This window comes from Aythya marila (assembly GCF_965140915.1).
Source record: "Aythya marila genome assembly, chromosome: 8".
NCBI classification, from domain to species: Eukaryota; Metazoa; Chordata; class Aves; order Anseriformes; family Anatidae; genus Aythya; species Aythya marila.
In genome coordinates, this window is record NC_139049.1 from 1329084 (window position 1) to 1352409 (window position 23326).

Here is a 23326-nt window from a genome sequence, read left to right on the forward strand (position 1 = left end):
ACAGCTGGACACCACACTTCACGCGATGGAAACACGGTGGCAAAGATGAAGCTGAGCATCTATCACAACGTGGGTTTCACGCAGTCCACTTCCAAGCTATGTGTCCCCTAGGATTCACTTGCTTTCTACCAGATTTTAGCACACAGTATTTTAGGTTGAAATTTCAGAAGCGATGCTCACTCCTCCTCACCACATATCTTCCAGCAGCTTAGCAACACTGTCTAGATAGCAGCAGTGGAGGAAGGAAGCCCTTAGACAAATGATAACACCTGTAATTCTACCTAACAGTCTTTATTTCTACCAATCAGAGCTCATTCTGAGAAGAACAGTTTTATTGATGATGGTGAAGAGAGACATTTATTACTTCGCATAACAAAAACAAGATCCGGGACTCTTAAGAAAAAAACCCGCAGAAGGATGAACGCACACACACAGACACACACTCAATGCTTGCATGACTGAAGACAGTCCAAAACAGAAAAGCCTCAGAAAATGATGGCTTCCTTGGACAATTTACAGGGGTTGTAAAAATTATTCATCCTGAACCTACTGGAAGCATTCTGTGAGTTCCCAGCTACCTCTCACTACACACACAGCCCCCAGGAATGTAAGGTTACATAGCTAAACATAGCGATCCACGAGGGACCCTGAATTTTGTGGTAAATTAAGGCCAACCTTTATTAAGTGGAAATAATACATTGTTGACAAGAGTGTTGGACAATCCTTTAATACAAAAGTTTTGAACATGAAGATCCAAATCAAACAGATTTAATGCCAAAATGGCAAACTATAAGGAACTTATGGCAGATACTGAACATCATTTGGGAAGTCAAATGTGAGCTGGAATCATTTGTTGCTACTCTAGATTAATAGAAACCTAAATCTACTCAGTGAGAGTATTTGGTTGCTAACTCAACTTTTAATGATGCCATAAAGATAGAATGATAAATACAGCAAATCATAAGGTTTCTACCTAACATTAGCTATAAAAGATCATTATAACATGCTGTAAGGTGTCGTAAGTGCAAACAGGCAATGAATAAGCATTCTGAAATTTGATGAAATGGTTATACTTCAGCAGCTTGATAATAATTAACAAAAGAGAAACTAGAAAAAAGAGCAAATGGAGCACATATACTCAGTAATATACTAAACAGGAAAATGCAAGATGTTACTTAGATTACACTGCCATGAGCATAAACCTCTTTCTTCAGTGACATTTTTGTAAGGCACACAGCTGTGCAGAAATGGGAAGCACAGGGAAAGAACTGTAGATAAAGCTACATTACTAAGAACAGTTCAGCATCCCATGCTGTATCGGCCACCTACCCAAGCATGTTAAAATGCCAAGTTTAAATTCAGCTTTGATTTTGGAAGAATGATTTAAAAGGGGGAGAGAATGCATACACATTTCCATCCCCAAGCAAAACCAAAAGAGTCATTTTTATCCCTACCGCAACCCACTGACCAAACCATTTTCAAGGTTTAACCTAGAGCTGAAGGATACAATCCAAAAGGCCTAGGCTTCTCTTCAATTCTGCCAGCTCACAAAAGATGAATATTAAAAACTTAAATGAAAATTAGGAAGAGCTTTCTGAAGAAAGGGCTCACTAGCTTGAAGATAAGTGTTCACAGAATTTAAAAGGGGGAGTCAGACACTGAGACACCATGTGAAAGGGTGACAAACTGACAGCAATTTTCATGAATTTAGGAACTCCCAGCTACACAGATTTCTGAATAAAACAGTTTAAATCAGAAAGCACAGAACGTGATAATTTAAGAATAAAGATAACAAGTGCACAATTTGCAGGATTTTGGAAAACCTGATCATCTTCACCTGTGACTGGAAAGGTGCTCAACAACTAGGTCTGTAGTTTCAGTGACGGTATCTAAAAGCAAAAAGACACTAAAGAAGAAAACGGAGGCATCAGTTTGCCTTGCATGTTTGATATTTGGGAGCAGTCCTTTTCTATTTGGCCATCTGCAATCCACAGAATACAGGTGTTTCATCCAGCGTCAGTCCTTCAGTCACCTATGAAGCTGCTATTATCTGACAGTACCAAAGATAAACAAAAAAGAAATGGGTGATAAAAAAAAAAAACATTTCTGGTGCAAAACATGCCATATTTTGCTTCACTGTGAAACCTGTTGTAACCAGAAGAATATGTGAAACCTGCAGATTAAGAAAAGTTGAAGCAGTCCACAGAACAGGGGGACGTTTCTTTCGAAATAAGAGAAAAAAGCTGTGCAAAAGCATTGGGAACCTAAACTATTTATCCAAGAAATAAACATAACTGTTAGTCAATTTGAGATTCAAAAGAAATTTCCAAGAGAATCATCTTTTCCTTTAGGGTATATCTGGGTAGCTATTTTTGCAGCTGAGGTCATGAAAGGGCAAATTAAAAGTATAACCAAAAAACCTTGACAAGGAAGAGGAAGAGATGTCATGAGGGCTTCAGGATTACTAATACACTGTTTTAATCCCAATGTTTTATATTACTGCAGGCTGTAAGAAAAGGGGATAAAAAAGGATATCTGGGGTCACTGAAGAATCGTAGTCCAAGAGGCATAGCCTGGTAGGATTGTTTTTTAATGAAGTTTGCTGTGGTGGAGGCCACTCATCCTGATGAAAACAAGGGGCCTAAACACCACAAAAGAGACTGCTTCACTGTGACTTATCTTTGCAAACAGGAATAAATGCAACTGAGAAAATTAGGAAAAGCCTTAATAGGAGATTTTCTTAGGGGCGGAAGACTTGGGAGAATATAGAGGGGAAAACATATGATGAAGCACATGGCAGAAAGGACAGGAGGAGGAGGAAGCATGAGTAAGGTTTTAATTAGGTTTAAAGTTATGTCCATCAGAATTTTGATGCATTAAGGCCTTGCTAGAAACCAAGGGAAAATAATATGCTTTTGCAGGACACTGGGACGTGCTGACTGGCCTGTGAGCTTGACTAACTACAAAAGGACAAATCTCATAGCTTTTTTTATACTAGATGATAACAAATGCTCCTTAATTCATCAGTGGTATTTAAAAGAATCTGACTGTTACAGCCAGCAGCAGCAAGCACAAAACACAAATCACTTCACTGCACTACTGCCACTGCTCTACCTTTCATTAGCGGAAATATTTTTCTTTGTACAAATCTGCTGTCTTCCTCAGAACTCAGTCTTTTGTGGATTTTTTAAAAACTATCCTTTGAACTAGAAAGTCACCTTTAATGCTACAACATGACCCAAGAATTCAAAAGTTGAAAGCATGCCATATCCTCTAAAAAACACCACTAAGGATTTCCCAGTTCTCAATGGCAGGTGCTACCAGGATCTAAGGCTCTGTGGATAGCTTGTTACTAAGAAAACATTCTGTGCTGTTTTGCCACTAGATGAACTGTTTCTATTCCTATGCCTGTTTAACATTCTCCAAAAAAACAGGACAGGATTCAGCTTCAGAAGTGTTTGAAGGGCTACACATGAAAATGAGCAAGTATAAGCCCTACAATATCACTATTATTAAGCAGTGCCTGCAGAACATTTGAGAACTTTTCACCTCAGCCTCTTCCTGTACTTCTAGCAAAATAACTATTACTCGTGGCTCCCCTTGAGATCAGCAGTCTCTTTAGCTTCAGTTTTTACACACTTTTCTTCTGTTCAATTTATTTTTGCCTACAAGGAATCTGAGAGAAAGTAAAGCCCAACTTGACAATATAGATGCCTGCAGGACACCACAGCCACAGGTTTAGGGATGTTTGTTTGCTATTATAGGTTTCTATACTGCAGAAATTCACCACAGTCATTGCCAAATTGGGTTCTCAATGCTTTGTTTTTCCCCTTTTTTTCCCCTGTTCCTTTAAGCCTTTTCCCCAGTAGTCACCATCTGTTTCTCTAATCACCACCTACCTTTCCCATACAAGTTCTTCCCTTGCCTTAACTCTATCACACTCCCTGTCCAACCTTTTCCTTTCTGCCTGAAGAATAACTTCCATTTCCTCTCCTCCTTATCAACGTGGACTCTGGTAATTCTCTCTTCTTTCCATGCACGATGCCAGAGGTTACAGAGCTCTCTATAACACTGCTAACAAACACTTCTGTGCCAAAGCGAGCTAAGAAATCTTCCTCCACTAAACCACGTCAGAAGTCCCACCAAAGTGAATGGGGATACTCGAGTGAAGCCAGCACGATCTGTCCCTTTGTGTTGTTTTGCCATAGCAACGTGAACCCAAGTTTTTAGACTATCCAAGAAGGCCTTCACAGCCAAAGCTTTTTCACTTTTTGTTTGTTTGTTTTATGCATGGCAACCATTTAGCTTATTTAACCAGTTTTTTCCTCCCACTTGTCTACATTGGCTCCCCATGTGAATGCAGTAAATACATACATTGCTTGCATCGGTAATAAAAGACCAGTCATTTGTAATGAAGCGCACCCATGCTCAACAAAAATCTCACAGATGGTTAACTGCACAAGCAGTTCTATAAACTTAAAACAGTTTTGGAAGAGTTTATATATAACTTCACTCATTAAATCTGCATTTCAGTAGATTTCCTTTTTATTAGGATGACATTTATCCTCTCTTGATTCTGCGTGATTTACACACGCGCAAGTCGGAAGCTGACTAATAAGGTTAGCAAATATTAATGTGGGACTGAAAATGTGTGTGCATTTTTAATGCCTATGTCCAAGGCACATACATGAAGTTCCACCATTCAGAACTCAAAACAGTAACTTATTCATAAACTATTAAGGGGATAGATTCTGTTTTAGAAACAAAGTAGTTTCATTTTCAGAGAATACATGAATAGTAATAAAACAAAATATCCTGACATATCAGAAGCCCAGGGAAAAAGTAATTCTAATATCCTGCAGTTCACATGCTGCTGTGCTTGTAATGGGACATTTCAACAAGTCACAGTTAAAGGCTATGGGAACTGGACAAGTGCCAAGGGAAGATATTTTATGCCATTTAGCAATTGTGCCCCTCTATTCCATGCAACTCTTGTAACATTTTGTTTATTTATTTTCATATTAACGAATTACAATGTAGCTTGACAAATGACAGGAAGCCACAAAATACATACACATTAGTCCACAAAATATGCAAAACTATTTCACCTTTTTAGCAACATGTTATTGAACTTGTTTTTGTACCTGGTACATATTTTGCCCACTGCAGGCATGAACATCCAGTTTGGATGGTGGTGTCTATTCTCAATATCATTTCATGACCAGTTTTCCCTTCAGCTTCCCAACACTTTTTTTAATCAGCTGACCTGAATTGCTGTGAGTTTAGACCAGAAAAGTAAATTCATGAAACCAGACACCATGGAAGTTTTAGCTGAATAATCACTGCACAATATAGTACAAAAGCAAAAGACAATTTACAGAAACAGGATAAAAATCATTCTTCTGTATGTTCCCAGGACTACCCTTCCCCCAAACACAGTGAGGTACGCTGCTGAATCTTTACAGGCTCAGGGGCAAGGTTTCACTTAATGTGTAAACAAGAGAATAGCCTCTTACAGGATCAGGATGTGGGAGGGTCTCAATAGGTGGAAGGGAAGGAAGTGCATTCAGGAGTCTTTTAGTGGAAGGAGTACACAAGATGAAGAAGGAGACATGCAGCACAGATTCCCTTTTGACAAAAGCAGAAATTCCTAGAGATTACTGAAACTACAGAAGGGAATGAACGTGGCATATGAGACAGAGCTTAACAACAAGGCAAACATCCTATGTGTAACTCGAGCATGGAATCAGAGCTCTTCTATTTTTACACAGGGCCTTCAGGGACATCTTACAACAGAGCATCCCTACAGGGATTAGAGAAAATAAAACATTGGGATGCTATACAGCTTGAGCTATAGTGGCTCAAGCATCCTGGAATCTCATACCAGCTTCAGTCACATATTTTCTATCCAACTCATGGTTAGTCTAGTGTCCCACACGCAAGTGAGTCATAACAGGACCTGTATATGGCCACAGCCTCCCCCCCGCGATCTACCTAGAGAGATAGAAAGATAATCGCATTTCAGGCAGTTCTGACAGAAATCTCACTGCTCTCATCAGGGAAAACTGGTGGCAATATTATATGCCAGTTTTCCTGATGTTCTGTTCTTTTCGGGTAGCAGAAGCAGCAAAAAAAGCAGTGAAATCCAGAGTCTGTATGTACATAAAGATGGGATTAAAGTTTTCATTGCAGCACAAGAAATACAAGTCCAAAATATACACCTAAATAAAACTCAAGTTCCTGAGGAACTCAGCAAGTAATCTCACCACAACTAACAGGAACCAGGCTCATTTTTTTTAAACTAGGTTTGCTGCTTTTACCCTGAAACGAAAACATCACACCTGTACAGGAATCTTCTGAATGGACAAGAAGATCATAAACCACATTAAACAGATCTCTACAACTTTCTCTTCTCATAGTTAAATTTGTTTGGCCTAATTACATTTTTTTAATGGTTTCTAATTGGAAACAGAATAGGTTTCCTGGCACTGGACTATCTTACTCTTCACAAACACAGTAGCAGCCAACATCCTCACACAAATTTCATTATCCTAAGTTTTTTTTGGCTCAGTTTCTAATTATACACCTAAACTAAATAGATAACAGCTCTAATGCACCTATCCAAAGCAATAGAACCCTAGGGAACCATCTCCTTTTGGCTATGCACAGGAAAGGAGCCACAGCAGGATGGAAAGTAACCAACTCAGCAAGGTTTCTTCCACGCAGGGTGAGAGATTTCAGCAAATTCTTCTCTCAAGGAGTGCCTGATGAAGTTATTTTTTCGAGACCAAACTGCAAAACCTTAGAACTTTATCTAGAACTAGTTGTTGGTGGAACCTCCCTACCAGCTAAAATGCTAAATCAATCTTCATTAGATCTCAAATCTTGAAATCATCTCTCAACACTTAGAAAAGTGGTTTTGAAACCATGGCCTACATTAAATTATATTAACTACATTAAGATATATGTCATTGTCTGAATTAATTGTGGAGAGCCTGCAAGGGGTTATAACAACAATAACAACACTATGGCATTAAGTATACATTTGCTATAAAAGTATGCAGGCCTCCTGAGGAAAAAGAATGGTGGTCAAACTGAAGACGACTGAAAACCAGCATTTCCCAGATCAGAGAAATTGGATTGAGTGTTACAAATCAGCCTTCCCCACTACCACCGGTTCTAAGATGCTACAAGATGTAAATGAACAGCTTAAAATATTAACTACTAGGTACTTGAAACTAACCACATTCATCATCAAAACCACATTTTGGAGGAAAATAAATCAATAGACGCATGTTTTGAAGTTTGCTCACTAGAATAAGACAATTTAGAAAGCAGGTAGGTTAAAAGATTATTTCTTCAGGTTGCTAAACAAGAACAAAAAGTTAAACACATTTATCAAAAGCTAGCTGTCAGCCACTAAATTTGCAGATGTACATCTGTAAGATAGGAAACTTCTCCCACACAAATAGGGAAGACCTCAAACTGCCATACAGTTAAAAGAATGAGTCAAAAGGGGCTTCCCTTTATGTAGGAGTAACCCCTCACCATCTGCCAAATAACCAGTGTAATTTAATTTGTTTGGCAGAGAAACATTCAGGTTGAGACAAAACTGATTTCATAAAAATTATCATTTATTAGCACTGTTAGGAGGACTTGTTTCAATGAGGATACGTATCACTGGCATACTCTGCTCGGAAAGCGCATATACTCCCATATAATTTTTATTGTACAGAATTTCCTGCCTCTCATCATTTATTACTACTATACATAAAGACTGCAAAAAGCTTTGAACACAAAGTTAGGGAAATAGAAGGCCACAACAAATTCCTAAGTTCATATAAATAATTTGTGCATCTTGTATGCACAAAGAAAATCACTGCACCTTATCTGAGAGTGAGCCAAATCACTGATCTACAAGAATTCAGGAATGTCGGTCATTTCAAATACCAGAAAGGGGGAGCTCATCCATCGCATAACACAAGCTGCATAGACTGGAGGACAGACTTGGTCCACTAATGTAATAATCTTCATAGGAGAAAAAGCCTATCTTTCCAAATGCTGCAACAGCTGTACTGTAAATCAGAACACAATTTTGCTTCACTCAAGTCATTGCCAAAACCAAAACAAATACACCATAATAAATTACTTCTATAAATCTAAGACAAAAGAGGTTATATAGTTCTACAATCCACCTCCAGCTTCTTGGCAAGGAAACACATGTATTCAGCAGATCTATACTACACAGTAAGCTCCCTTGATACATTGAGATTTTTTTATTTATTCTTAACTGTCTCTGTCATACAATGAACTTATTAAGATTTCCAACAGAAATGCCTACACTTACAAATCAAATCAGAATGTAATTGAATTTCCATTATTTTTCAAAACCATTAACGTTATGTGTCACAATCCCTACTGCCTTCAGTGTAGAACAACAGCCTATATGTGAGCTCTGTAATTAACCTGTTTCAGACCCATGACCTACAGATAAGCTGTTCTACCAGAATCTAAACAGGTCTCTTGCAAGGTCAGAACTAAACTTATTTGAAACAGATGCCCTTTCCAGCTGACTCCCAGAATTTTACAACATGCTGCAACAGCAAAATAAAATTCTAAAGTTGGCCAACTACTCTGTTAAAGTTAGAAAAAACATTTAAAAGAATTATTAAATATTATGCATTTCAATTTGTTAGCAATAAGCAGCTACAGCTAAATTTAGAGTACTATTCATAGAATGGATATGGACTAATGGCTTTCATGTTTTCCGCAATAAATTCATTATTTCACCATAAATACATCATAAACTTATACATCATAAATATCATATTTTGCCAAACAATTATTTGTAAGCCAAACAATTCATCAATATAGCATACACAATGTAAAATAAAGTGTTCTCTGCTGAAGTTGACTAATTTGACCATTTGGATACTTAGGGTCATAAACGATGTTTTTCTTTCAAAAATGTACTTTGGCAGAGAGGAAATGAAAAGATAGGGGATGTATACTGACAAAGTAGCAGTTTTAAAGTCCCTCCTTCAATAATATCTTAAGTTGTTTCATTTTGGTTATTGGAGAGTTAATCATTGCTGTCATAGTGCAAGAAATGCTGCTCAACTGGATTACTGCCAGCACATGGAAATGAGGATCCACAGTTACAAACTAAGCAGTTGCACTGCTTCTTTGCTAGTACGTTTTTATGGCAAAACATGTTTCTACTCATGAAGTGGCTAGAAACTAGCATACCACTGTTCATCCCCACAAATATTACTACTCTGAAACTAATGTCTATTTATAATACACAAATATTTTGTGGAATTAGATCAAAAGTTCTGTGATTCCAAGGATATTTGCAAGCTATATTCTACACAGCATTTTCTAATATAAACTGCCTATGACTTCATAATTCATGTCTTAAATGTCAACAGAATGTTATTGTAGGTATCAGACAAAAGAATTGTAATACAGATTTGGAAAAGTATTTAGCAGTATTTCCAAATAAAATTAAAGCAGAAGTCTCACATTGACTTTACAAACTAGGTACTTTGACATCTCAAAAACGTACGGGGGATAAAAGCTTTGTGATTCCCTATGAATATAATCAGAATAAAAACGATAGAAGAGGGAGACTGCAAATGGAAATTAATATGGACCTTTTAGTACCGTCTATGTCTGGCAACATCAGATAATGCTCCTAGAGAAGAATATGCAGCCATTGGAACATGCATATACCTGGTTGCTGAAACTACAGGGAGGAAAACATTTATACTCATAGCCATTCAATGAGTATAAAACCAGAGAAGCTTACCCCTTCCTGTAAATGTGATCTGGGACTGTTCATTTCAGTGAAATTATATACTGTCTCCACTTGCTCTAAGACCTAGGGCTATGAGAATACACAATTGTTATCAGTCACTAGTGGCCCTGGGACAAACCTCCTGCTCCATGGCAAATGCCTCCAGGTATGTTTTTTATCTTGTCATCAGTGAAAGACTGCTTACCCTCAAAGTACGAGCAGCAAGGTATCTCACATTTACTGCAGGGTAAGAACCTTTGACTCTTACCGGGAAAGAGCTGACATGCTGCTAATTCCCATCTCCACTTAGCATTCAGCAATCTGTTTGTACATCCATACGTTAAGTATTTGTCATTTGGGTACATCAGGCTTCAGAGATTTAAAAGCAATACAGATCAATGCGAGTCATGAAGATAATCTTAGATTATCAACCTTTATTTTGAGAACAAAATTGTTATGCCAATATAAACCAAAAGGAAAAATCATTACTGATCCACACTAGGAGTGTCAATTGACTTTTACAAAAATAAGCTGGTCGTGACTTCTTAAAACCTAAGAGAATAACTAAAAGCGTTCTCTCTTATGGAAACCCTAAATACTGGAAATAGTTTCTTGTGAGAATACAACTTTTTTGACACTCAACTTTAGTTCTACTTTCAAAATATTCTAGCATTGTCTACAGCTCTACAGGATTACTCAAAATATAATTTTCAAAAATAAATGTTTTCAAAGAGAAATTTCACTTAAATAAATGTCTCATTTTATCAAGTTCTGTTCTGGCTAATATGGCAAAATTCCATTCTTCTGAATGGGAAACATGCCTATTAGAGCAAACTAATAAGCATGTGTACAAAAATAATGCATTTATTCTAATGCTTTTTTTTTTTTTCCAATAAAAGATGAGTATCAATTTAAAACAAATACTATCAAAAGTACAGGCCCAAAGTTTTAACAAACTGCAGCTGTGGTATGAAGAGAGACTTCAGAGAAAATGTTTTGTGTTCCCCCTGCTGGTTAGCAATTAACTTCAAAACACTGTTCCTGGAGGTAGGCATCAAGATGCTATGGTACTAAGAGATGTTTTGCATACTAGAGAAATAAGAATTCGAACTTACTTTTTAAAAGGAATCACATCATTACACACTGTGACTAGATGAGGCTCTGGACACACACCCAAAGTTGAAACACGTGTCAGAATCAAACAAGACCTCCCCAGAGAGAGAGAGAAAGCAGGGCAGAAGAGGAAAAAATTTGAAGTGTCACTTTAAGCTTAACAAGGTTGGAGTACAACAAACAATTGGGGGAAGCAAGTCGCAGAATAAAGGACTCTTCACTGAAGGAAGCCAACAGCCTGCCCCCTCTGACATGGCCCTCCCTTCCTCCCCCAGCCAGGCAGGGAACCCAAGCACAGCTGCAGCACCCGGCATGGGCTCAGGTCTGTGTCCTGGGCAGCCATGTTCCTGCTCGGCTGGGATTCCAACCCTGTGAGCTTCCTTGAGTTAAGCTGGAGCTCTTCAAGGAATATTCATCTGCCAAGAAGGTTTTGATAATGCTCTCGGAAATGCTTTGGCAGGACACCTGTGCAGTGCTAATTAAAATCCAGCTACCAACTTATGTTGTCTCTGGGGTTCATGGAAAAACTGTGTGGACTGCAATGAAACAAAGTATTCCCCGCAAAAAGCAGTAAACAGACAGATACATGTCTTTAGAATTAGTTGTATTAGCACACAGAGTCTTAAGGTCTTCCCTGTCCGAGGCTGCAGGTCCCTGTGAGCAGAACCCAGCTGGTATCACAAGTCCTGTCCAAGAGCGGGAGGCTCCCCCATCCACTGCAGGATCCATCCCAAGCAGGGGGCTGGTATCAGCCTAGTGGGCACCATCCAAAATACCTAGTTTGGTATAGAAAGAGACTTGACCAGGAAAATTTCTGTCTCGGAACAAAATCATGGCACTTGATCATCCAAGTCTTTCTCCTCCAAACTCAATGCAAAGTTTTACAAACCCAGTTAAGAGGCTGCTATTAAAACTGAACTGTGATGATGATAATGCATTTGAGAAGAAAATAGTAAGTGACAGCAGCCAAACTATAGCAGCTACAGCTTCACAGAACTGAAGTAAGTAGATTTGCACCTGGTTACATCGCCAGCACATGGAAAAGGCATAACCATACACCACACCTGGAGTTGTACAAGGACCATACACATCATCTTCAACACTGCCTGTCTTCAATGGCAGTAACTTTGGACTTACAAGCACGGCTGAAACCGAGGAAAGTTCAAGAAGTTACTTGATGTCCCCCTGACTTGAACGCCGCAGGGCTGCTAGGAGAGGCGTGCTCAAAAGGCCGCAGTCAACCGACTCCAGCGCATCCACTGCGAAGCACGCGGCGAAAATCCCGCTGAGAAGCCGCTGCCCTGCGAAGTTGTAGAGAAGCAGCACGGTACCGGCCTGCGTTACCTCCTCAAACACCAACTTCACACAACGCTCCCGCGTTAATAATCTCACCGGCTGGTCTCGCACCGGGTACAGTGTCCCCAAACCGCACCGCGGCACCGACACCTGCGGAGCGCTGCGCTTGACACCCGTCTGTCACCGCCACGGTCCCCCGCCCAGCACACGCTGACGCCCCGGCCACCCCGGGACACCTGCAGCTTGCCTGCTCCAGAGCTCCGGCGTGCCTCCCACAGACCTGCCCGCCGACACCGGGGCGCGACGGGCACTGTCAGCCCTCGCCCCCCGCCGCGCCGGCCCCGAGGGGTGACAGGCACCGGGGTTCCCCTCGGCGGCAGCCCCGCCCGGCCCGGGATAGCAGCGGCCGTACGTACCTGGCAGCGGCTCTGTCCGCGCCGCGTCCCGCGGGGGCAGGCGCGCAGCAGAGCGGCTACGCCATGGGCGGCGCGGGAGGGCAGCCCTCGCCGAGGCCGCTACTGCCCGGCCCGCGGTGCGCGGGAGGCGGCGGCGAGGAGGAGGAGGCGGTGGTTCCCGGCCGGCCCCCAGCCCAGCAGTAACCCCATGGCGGCAGCGCGGCGCACACGGCGGGGCCGGGCTGGGCCGGGCCGGCTGAGGAGGGGCCGCGCCGCCATTGGGCGCGGGGCGGGGACGGCGCCGTCACAGCCCCGCCGCTGCCTCCGCCCTCCGCGGCCCTGACGGCCCTCCGCTCCCTTCGCCGCCGAGGCGATTTCGTCGCGCAGCAAGGGCGAGGGGGGAAGTGAGCTCGAGGGGGGCTCCCGGGGTCCCTACGGCCGGGCGGTGCTGCCCCGCCGGCCCGGAGCCCCTCACGGCCCGTCACAGCGGTGCTAACGCCTGGCACCGCTGGCGCTTCGCCAGCCTTAACTCCCCTCACAGAAATGAGCCCTGATCACGTTATTACCCGAACAAGCAAACGTTCTTGTATTTCTACGGAGAACACGCAGGAATAGACTAATTTAAATCGTTTTGTGTTTGTTTGGTTTTTTGTTGTTGTTGTTTGTTTTGTTGTTTTGTTTTTTTGTTTTTATTATTATTATTATAGTGCTATATGAGTTCAAGAAGTGCACTAAGAGTTCCAACAATGCCCACTCTTGAAAATGCCAATTTGCAACCCACAAAGATACATTGCCACCTACACTTAATTGTGATTTCTCCCCATTTGGATGGGTCGCACACAGCTCTGCATGTAAGCTCAGTAAACAGCTTAGTCTTGGGAAGCGCCGGGCACCTCACAAAGACTGGGCCTCAAAACTTTTACATTATCTGTGCATAAGACCTTTAGCGAGTAAATCAATGGTTGCTATAACAAGCATTCAGTTTGCAATAAATATTTCAGTGAACAGGCTTATAAAACTTGCAGAAACAAGTACAATACAAGTTCAGGCTGCCCATTGGCAGCCTAAACCCACTTACACATTTTTTGATTTATTTTTAAGCATTTGAAAAGTTGGCATGTTGGAACATATAATCCTCTCTTATCATTCTAAGTCTATATGTAGGATGCAAAATTTTTGCAAGGAGATGTCAAGGTGGGGGAAGTCCTTTCAACAAAGAAGAAAATTAATATTCTACAGCACCAAAAGCAACACTTTTCAAGGCATATTGTGTCTGCTTTGCCTCTGCTACCTGAAATTCCAGAGTGCTGATTAAAAATGGGACTGAAACTTTTAAGTAGACCAGTGGTTTTTGTTATTTTAAAAACTCACTTGGGTCCCAATTCTGCAAAGATTAAATTAAACAGGTTACACTCATTCAAATGAGCAGCCATCAGAGCTGTTAAAGTGTATGAAATGCATGCACAAGTCTTGGAAAAATCAAGTTCTTTGTACACAGACAAATTTTTTTCACCATTATCAGTGATGATGGTTAAGAACTGCTGATTAAGAAGCACTATCAATACACTGAAGTGACAACCAATCTAACTAACCAATCCTTTTCAGGGACAGGCTTTATTAAAGTGGATACAATTCCATATTATTTTGTTTTGAATCTTTACAGTTCTAAGCTGCGTAGATACCCCAGCCTTGGTCAGCCCAAACCCAAAGATCACAGTTATAATGTATAGATGCATCCCACATTACTCTGGATTTGCAGAAGCTTAACAGTCTTGCCATCAGCCACATTCTTGAGTGCTTGACACATTGGCTACCCAGCAAGGAGCTCAGCTGTGCAAGACGCTTAGCACATTTGCCACTGATTCAGCAAATAATTTGAAGCACATAATTTTAAGCAGAAACTATTGACAATCATAGTGTTATCTATAATAAGCCAATGCTTATTTTTTTTGAACTAAAGCCACGCTGTTCAACTTCCTGTGAAATCAAATTTCACATAAACTAACATTTTTTATTACACTGGAGTTTAACAACAGAATTAGAACTAGTTTGTTCTCAAAATGTTGCCATACAAAATCGTTATTGCCTGGGTAATCTCCACAACTCTATGGAACTCAGAATCATATCTGGCTTCAGTAATGATGCTAGACTGGGGCTTTGGAACTAAACATAGAGCTAGAGACTACATGCTGTACTTAGTACAACAATGAATATGGTTCCTGCTAATGAACATATTCTCATGATGAACCCATTGCCACAAGCAGAAGTATACTCGGAATAGTTACTGCAGTATGTAGGCATTTGATGATCTCTTGACACTATTTAACACAATCTTAGCACTATTTAAAAGTGCTTAACCCACCAAAAGAAATAAGAGGGTATACAGCCTTACAAAATGTTAATTTCCATATTGACTGGGATATTCTAATTCTGAAAGCAGAATTAATTCCATAAATGAGCAGCTTAGTATGAAAATATTTTCCTACCAAAGTATTTCAAGATCACAGAAATGATTCTTAGACATTAGTAAGGACTAACTCTTACTTACAGGTAGTTTTATGACTTTGTCTATACAACGTTTAATTTGAAGGTTCAATTACCAAAATTAAGCCATCAAAAGCCTCTTAGGAAATAACTCATTAATACAAATGAATGAGGTAAAATTCTGCATTCCTTACTGAATGATTCTGCATTCCTTGAACACCTGGAACTTTTGCCAAAGTTAAGTAAATGTTAGTGCTGAACTGTTAGGCCTGTCTACACTTGAAAGTTACTTTGGATTAAGACAGGGAAATAATTTCAAGTGCTGCAGCAAATCTGGAAAAATTCCAAGTATAATCAAGTCATATACAACCCTATTCTGGAAGGTACCATGGGTTTTGAGCTCAAAATTCATGCTACATATCTACATTTAAATAACACAGTCCCAAAGATTCCAGAATAAAAAAGGGAGAAAAAAAAATCACAAAACTCCAGCGTGACTAACCATCCCCTTTGTGCCTCCTTCTCTTACCTGCATGCCTTGCACAAACTCCCCTATACCCAGCACTCCACTTTGACTGGATCTGATATGCCCCTTACGTTTTTCTGATAAGGTATTTATAGGCCCTCAACCTAACAAGTGCAAACACAACCGACCAGAAGAGGGAGGAAAGAAAGAGAATGTATGAGAGAAGGGAAAAAAAAAAAAAATCAACAAAAGATCAAACAAGAAAAATATGAAACTAGCATACCTTCACTGTTCAATCACTTCTTTCTGGCTGGATCCCACACTGCACGTTGTCTGTTTAGAGCCAAATCCAAAACCTAGTCAAATAGGCAGAAGTCAATAGGTGACTTTAAACTTTTTAGTTCTGGACAATTCTCTTCAGATTTGATCATAAAACACCTAGAATTTAATAGAGGTTGTAAAAAAATATTAAATGACATACACAAACTTTCACATTAAAGCCCACATATTAAATAACTCATATTCACCTCTGTGAATACTTAAACTATGAAAGTATACATACGACTAAAATTGCACATGTGGTCTGCAGTATCAGGTCCCAAATTGCTGTATTCTGTTTTCAACTTTAAAAGCATACTGCATGTTTGTGGTTTTGGGACCGTATTATGGATGGAATTTTTTGCAGCCAAGATGTAAATACCACAAGCTAAGATCTTCTAATGTATACAAACGTCTAATTACTTTATTATTTTTTATTTATATAATATCCACATGGTGCCAAAGGTTATACTGAAAAACATCAAGACAAAGCTGTTGCCTAAAGAGCTAATAACTTATGTTAGCTAAGGTAAGAGAAAGAAAAAAATACACAAAATAATTGAACACTGAAGCTTGACACATTGTATTGGTTTTGTGGCCTGGATATTTTCTTTTAGCTCTTTCGATCTTTTGTTGATTTGTTTCAATTTTTTTTCTTGTCTTCCAAAACTGACTTGACTGCAAGTCACAGTCCACTGGGTCACAACACAGAAATGGAAGGAGATTCAAGTACAGACAGCCTCCCAAATGAAGCAGAGATAAATCAAGCAGGTACATATGCAGTCATGATCTTTTCTAAATTAAATTTCATCCAGCACAGTAAAAGTACCTGAAATAAGACTGCTTAAGCTGCAGCTCTGTTCTGAAATAAAACTGGCTAGATGTTCAGAATCTACCTATAAATCCCAATGAATTTAGAAAATATTTCATCTGAATTTAAAAATAAAACAAGTCCTTGTTTTATTAAATAAAGCTAACACTTCGTTATCAGTCTGTTTGCAAAGGGGCTTGAGGGCAAGGAGGTCATGAGATTGTTCGTTTAATGTATAACCTTATAAACGTCTTAAGATATTTTGGGGACCAAAATTGACATTTTTAAGTGGAACAAGCTAAGTATCTTTTCAGTATATGCTCTGCTTCCAAAACTGCTGCCCCATAAAGAAAAGTCACCTAATTAAACACGTTAGATAGGAACTTAAATACCAACCCATGGCAAGTTTTCTGGATTTGGGAATCAGAATAGTTTCTTATTTTTTGTTTGATCTCCAAAACTTCAAGGAAGGAATTCTGTGCTGCTGATTCCTGGTTAGTTTTAGAATTGCTCCTATAGAATACTACAAAATAAATGTGTAAAAATGCTTAATTTTACACTTTCCTATGTAGCTTTCAGTTTAAATCTAGCTAGAATTACGAATTAATGTAAAAGTTATTCTTTCACATATACTATACTTTTTTTTTTTCGAATATACTATTTCAGAGGACATATTCTTTTGTCTTTTTGTGTGCATATAAGAATTAGAGTCTTTTTCGTAAGTATTGGGTCTCAATTTCTTCTCTCCAAGTGACCTGTAGTACGTTACATTCATTATTTTGCCTTAGACTGTTACTGATTAATGCCTTATGCTGGATATTTGTTTATTTTTTCCCATGTGCGAGTTCATCATCCTTGGGATAAGAATAACAAATGTGCCAGGGAATGTGACTTATCAATCTTAGCAGTCCTTCATAGAGTCTGAGAGGAGATGTAAGACAAGTACGTACATATAATATCCGAAGGGTTTATACTTAGATTTGACACATTATTTTCTGCTGAAGACTTTCATGTCATACATTGATTCATAAAGTATCAATTATTTAGAGCAGATGCATGCAAGCTGCTATCAAAATCCACTCTTTGTTCCTATTCACACATTTAAAAAAGCCAAACACAAGCTTCTTTTTCCTTCTCAAACACACAAAAGATCAAGAGATCTCAAGAAAGAAAGAGACAAAAAACAACCCAGCCCCCTTCCTATCTACATCTTTACTTTCCTCAAGAAGAAAAGAATGGTCTTACCAGAGCATTTAGATGCTTAGCAAAGCCAGACTAAGCAGACAGCAGGACAGGTTCTGCACCTGGGAGAAAGGCTGAGTTCTGGAGAAGAGAACCCTTGTGAGAAATTGGTGATCCAGGGCAATTGCGTGGGAATAAGCATCACTTCAAGCACATCTCTTGACTGCACTAGTGACAGTGGTGCTTGTGGAGAAAGACAATCTTGCAACACAGAAGTCTGCAGAGATAAATTGAAAGCAACTGAAAACAAATTAGCCAATAACACCAATCACGGAACAGATCTGAAGACAAAGACATGAAGTATCAGTTCACAAACAGTCCCAAGTATTCTCAACTAGCTGTAGTTTCATTAGTATTCCTCACTAAGGGCCCAAACACAAGCCTTGGTAATTCTCACAGCTGCTTCCCGTAACCCACCAACATCCCCTGCCTTGCGCAACTTAACATTGACAACCGTGTGGTATATTTCTGAATTATCTGTTCCACTGAACTGGCAATGTCAAATATGAAGATAACAAGCTGAAGGAAGCTAAATACGTCAGAGCCAGAAGCCCCTCAGGAATCTTCCCAATGTTACCACATGGACATCGCTTAAAAGCGGGGAGAATCCAGGCCCAGCTCTATCACAGAGAGAACCTTTTGTACAAAACAGGTTGCTTAGGGTCAGCATGTCTGAGCTGTGCATCTGTTGAATCATCTGAAGTTTATCTGAGAGAAAAAAAAAAAAAAAAAGAAAAAAAGAAAAAAAAAAACACACATTGCTGTTGAAAGCCATGGTCAAAAAGAAAAAAATGGCAATCAAGGACAAGTTATACTTTTAGCAGAGATCATGAATTTATATATCTAGTAATTTTTCTATTCAAGCCTTTTGATTTTGCTGTTGCTTAAGGATTAGTTTCATTCTGAGAACTGGGAGCTCCATCTGCACCAAAATCTTTTTTCTGAGGTGGAATGGTAGGTGTCCGCCACTGCAGTATAGACCTGCAAGAGGCTTCTAAGTTCATACTGAAAAAATGTCTGCTTTTTTGAACTAATCAAAATGTATCTGAAATATTCAGCTTGAACAAGGTTTAAGATACCAAGATTGCTAAGCAACAACAAGTGCTTGCATTTTCTTTTCAATACTTCATTTCTTTCACTTGCTATTTGTAAAAAAAAATAAATAAATAAACAAAAAATAATTATATGCAATATACTTTTTTAAAGCATGGAAGGACAACATTTACCTACCCTAGAAAATATACTGATGTAGCCAAATACAGGAAATTCTATAAACTGATGAGGTCCTTGTTACACTGTCAGCAAAGAGAACACACTTTCACATGATGTTTAGATACCAGTATACCCAGATATCTATGTATATAACATCAAGAGTCAAAAGAAACAGAATAGTTAACTACACTGAAAGTTGTTCCTAATGAATGAGCCACAGAACTATTACTATGAGGGTGAGAAAGGCCTCATGCTAAAGAATATTGGCTGGCCTCCATCTGTCTCATCCTGTTTCTCACATGAAATAGACCAACCGCTTTGTTAATGAGCAGTAATTAATTCCAGAAGGAACATGAGATACAAGAACAAATTCCCATAATCATGTTTTTGTTTGTTATTTTTAAAGCAAGATGTGTTAATGAACAGACTACGGGTGTATCTTTATTAAAAACTAGTGCAATACAATAGAAAGGGCTCAACAGAACAAAATCTGTGTGTTGGGATCTGATATCTACACTATACACAGTTCAGGGAGACTTATTTCCATTCATTTCGAGTATGAACTGCACACCTGCTAGTTGCTGGAGCATGTTGCGTGCTCCTGGGTCACAGTTTAATTTCACACAGGAGTCATCCCATTTGTGTACTAAGACTTGCTCCATCGCATAAACCAAACCCCACGGGTGGGAACGACCAGAAAGTTCAATTCCAAAGCCTGCTCCTGGTCCTATCTGAAAATGCTTAAGTAGACATACCCCACATACCTCGTAGGACACAATTTCAGTCTAACTGTTCTACAGTCATCCAAATGCACCAGAGAAAATTTAGGACAAGATACTGCAGGACACTGGCAGCACTAATGTTTTCTGCCTGTCAGAAAGATGCTTCTAATACTGTTCCAAAATGTTCAAGTTCAGAGTGAATTCAAACTCACAAAACATTTTAACATCTCTGCTTCATAGGGGTGAAACAACATCCACGTACCGCTCTGCCTCTCTCTGTTCCTATTTTGACTCAACATGGTGTCTAGGCTTTGTACTGTCCTTCTGCAAGGGAGAACTGACTGTCCACCAAGAAACTGTAGGATCCCGTCTCTGCAGTCCTTTTTCTTCTCTTGAAAAAAAAAAAAAAAAAACAAAAAAACTCTTTCAGTACACCTAGAGCCTTACATCTATACGCTTGTGTGTGATACAGGTATACCAGAGGAGACGACATCTTCCGTTTACATTTATTGCTAAAATGGTTTTAGTTCTTCAAGGTAAAAATATTCAACAGCACTCAGATTTTATTGTATGGAATGGAATTCTGATCCCTGAAAACAACTGAATTCTTTGTGTCCAAAACTTCAAAGGTAGAAATATAAAAGGTACCAAATTCTCTTTAATGTAGAAGGGATTACTAAGGTCATTTCTGAACAGTTGCATGATAAATACCACATACATTCATGATAAAACAGACTTATTCAGCATAGCTATTAGAACACTTAAGTCAAAACCAAGAGTGGTTTCTATGATACAATATATTTTGTTTTATAAAAAAGTGTGATGGCAACAAACTAAACCATCCTTACAGCAGAAAGGCTAACATAGTATCTGTTATTCCAAGTTAACAAAAGACAGACAAAAAATATGATTGGGCTGCTCTCTTTTCTAATTACAAGAAAAACAGTTAATGTTTAAGAGCAATTCCCATCCTGAGTAGTAAAACTAAAGCCTCTGTTGGTTTTTGTGTGTTTGTTCTATTCTGTGGCTAAAAAAGAAAAAAAAAAAAAAAAAAAAAAAAAGTCCCAACCAACATATTCAGCAGTTTAGTAGAATTACCTCTTCCAATTGTAGTTTTTGAAATACAGGTTTGTTGCACTATTCAAAACTCTGTCCTTGGTAACTATTAGCATTTTATTAACTACATCTATATGTAGATTTTTTACTATAACTATATACATTTCTCATAGAGGCATAAGTTGGGGAGCATTCTTAGCTCATACTTGTTTTCCCTGTGCAGCCACACATGTGGTGAACAGCTGTAGAAGCTGTAAAATTGTCTTTACACATTGCACATACTATTGAATATAACATGCATATACATGTAAAAGTCCTGAAGCAAAATAATGCACTGAATATTTAATTTTGCTTTTTTTTTTTTTTAATATCTTTAAATAAAGACAAATGCCTTCTGCTTAACTTCTGACAATAAAATAATAGCAGTTAATTATTCAGAATTGTAGGTTTACCAGTTGTTAACATGAGCAAGCCTTTCAGCCACCTCCACTATGGCAAAGAATCAAATGCTGTCAAAACTGAATCTGCAGAGTAACTGTTACTATGACATTGTGACCAGCCCCATTGCAATAAAATGTAGAAATGAAAATGTAAATTGCTACATGTATATACATTTTTCTCCAGGGTGCTATAAGCAAAAATTGAAAACAGCTGAAATTGAGTCACCCTTCTAGAAAGTAAATATTTTTAATATGAATCTGATGTGTTAAAGGGTGGGGGAAGCTCCAGAGACTAACACTTCCCTCGTTGATATTCTACCACCAAATTGAAAGAACGGTGGGGTGATTTCCCCATCTCTGGTGAAAGCTTAGTTGTCTGAATGCAGCTAGATCAATCCCCACAGAGATATCTTATCTGCAAGGCTCATGAAAAATATCTGAAGAGTAAATTGTTAGCATTTGGAATGGACCACACTGCATGAAGTAACAGTTATTTTGTAAGAGATTTCCCGTGGTAGATATTCCCAAACCCAACTATGAGGTCTTCACTCCCACGCCCACCACAAATGATATTAGTTGAAGGCTTGCTATACTATTAATACAGTCAGGGAAATTTTAAACAACAAAGTATATATAGCTAAGTACAGTAAAAGGATACCTTATTTCTTAGTTATTAAAAAAATGTCCATTTAAATGAGAAATACCTCTATCTGCTCCGATCTTTCATCTGCCAACAAATGCAGATACTGCACATGCAGAACTGCACATTTAATCATATTTTCATGAACTATGTGATGTAGAAATGTGTTATCACTTGGATTTTAATGTTAGTAGGTACAAAGAAAGACACAATCAATCGCACATAGAAATTGTCTGCAAGTCTTTCGCAGTCATCTACCACACATTTTCTGCATACACTAAAACTGGTCAGATTAAACTTTTCCATTCAATTTAATAAAATTAGCAAAAATCATTTTCATCTAATTTATGGGTCCGACAAGAGAGCTTGCAAAAAACTATCAGCTAATTTGAGAAATTTCACAAAATATTTTCATCGCAATATATTATGATTGCATTCTTCTCTCTCTTTTCTGTATGCACATCCAAAAAATTACAAAGTGGCTTTACTTTCCTACTTTTAGTATTAACATGTTTGTTCTACATGCTAGAACAGTGCATGGATTATTCTGATGCTCTGGTTTAGGGTACCAACTTACCCATCTTTGCCTGTCAAGTTTTTAGGGAACTTAATCTACAGTGCATATCTTTGTCAAGCCTCAATTCAACAAATTACTGATGTGTTTACCAGTATGTCTGTAAATTGTTCCACTCTGAGTTAATGAAATTGTTTGTATCGTGACTTTATTTGTGTTGACTAAAGCCCTAATGAGGTCATCTACCTGGAGAGATGCAAGTTGGAACCACTCACGATTTCAGTTTACACGAGCTCAGATCTCCTGTTGGTACTAGTAAACACATACTAGCCAAAGATCAACACTCAAAGATAAGAATCAAGCCAAAATCAGCAAAGACAAGAAGTACATACTTTGTTGTAGGATGCTGCCTTTTGTTTCTTGTAGGACTCCACATTACTCAGCTGAACACTCAGCCCTGTTAGCTCTACTCATTGGGACGATTTGTACATTATTTGACTTGAGTAAGAGTGGCTGAATCAGGTCACACCAGATTTAAAAGCCTGCAAACTTCAGCATTTAAACATATGTTCACTAAATAATTTTCTCTCACAAAAGTTGTTTTTATTTATTTATTTATTTTTCTCTCCCCTATTATTGCAGCAGTTGTCATGTAGATAAGCCACTGTTGATAGGAGAGAGATAAGACTTCTACCACCTGAGGATTATCCCTCTTAACTACTATAAGAGATATAGGAACATACAGGGGCTGGCTTTTTTTTCCAGCAGAGATATGGGAGGAGGGGAAAGCTGGAGAGATCCTCAGACCAGGAATGTAA

At 38.8% G+C, this 23326-nt stretch overlaps 1 protein-coding gene across 3 annotated transcripts in view; it reads right to left on the reverse strand.

Moving 5' to 3' along the window:
* TGFBR3 (transforming growth factor beta receptor 3) overlaps positions 1-12848 on the reverse strand; it is a 127864-nt gene extending 115016 nt beyond the window's left edge. The window contains exons 1-2 of one of the 3 annotated variants that reach the window (XM_082765909.1): positions 12625-12848; positions 12050-12213 (exon numbers count right to left, since the gene is read on the reverse strand). The gene's annotated coding sequence lies outside the window, so the exon portion shown is untranslated. The remainder of the gene's footprint in view (positions 1-12049; positions 12214-12624) is intronic. The other 2 variants (XM_082765907.1, XM_082765908.1) reach the window with 2 other exon arrangements.
* Positions 12849-23326: the final 10478 nt, after the last annotated feature.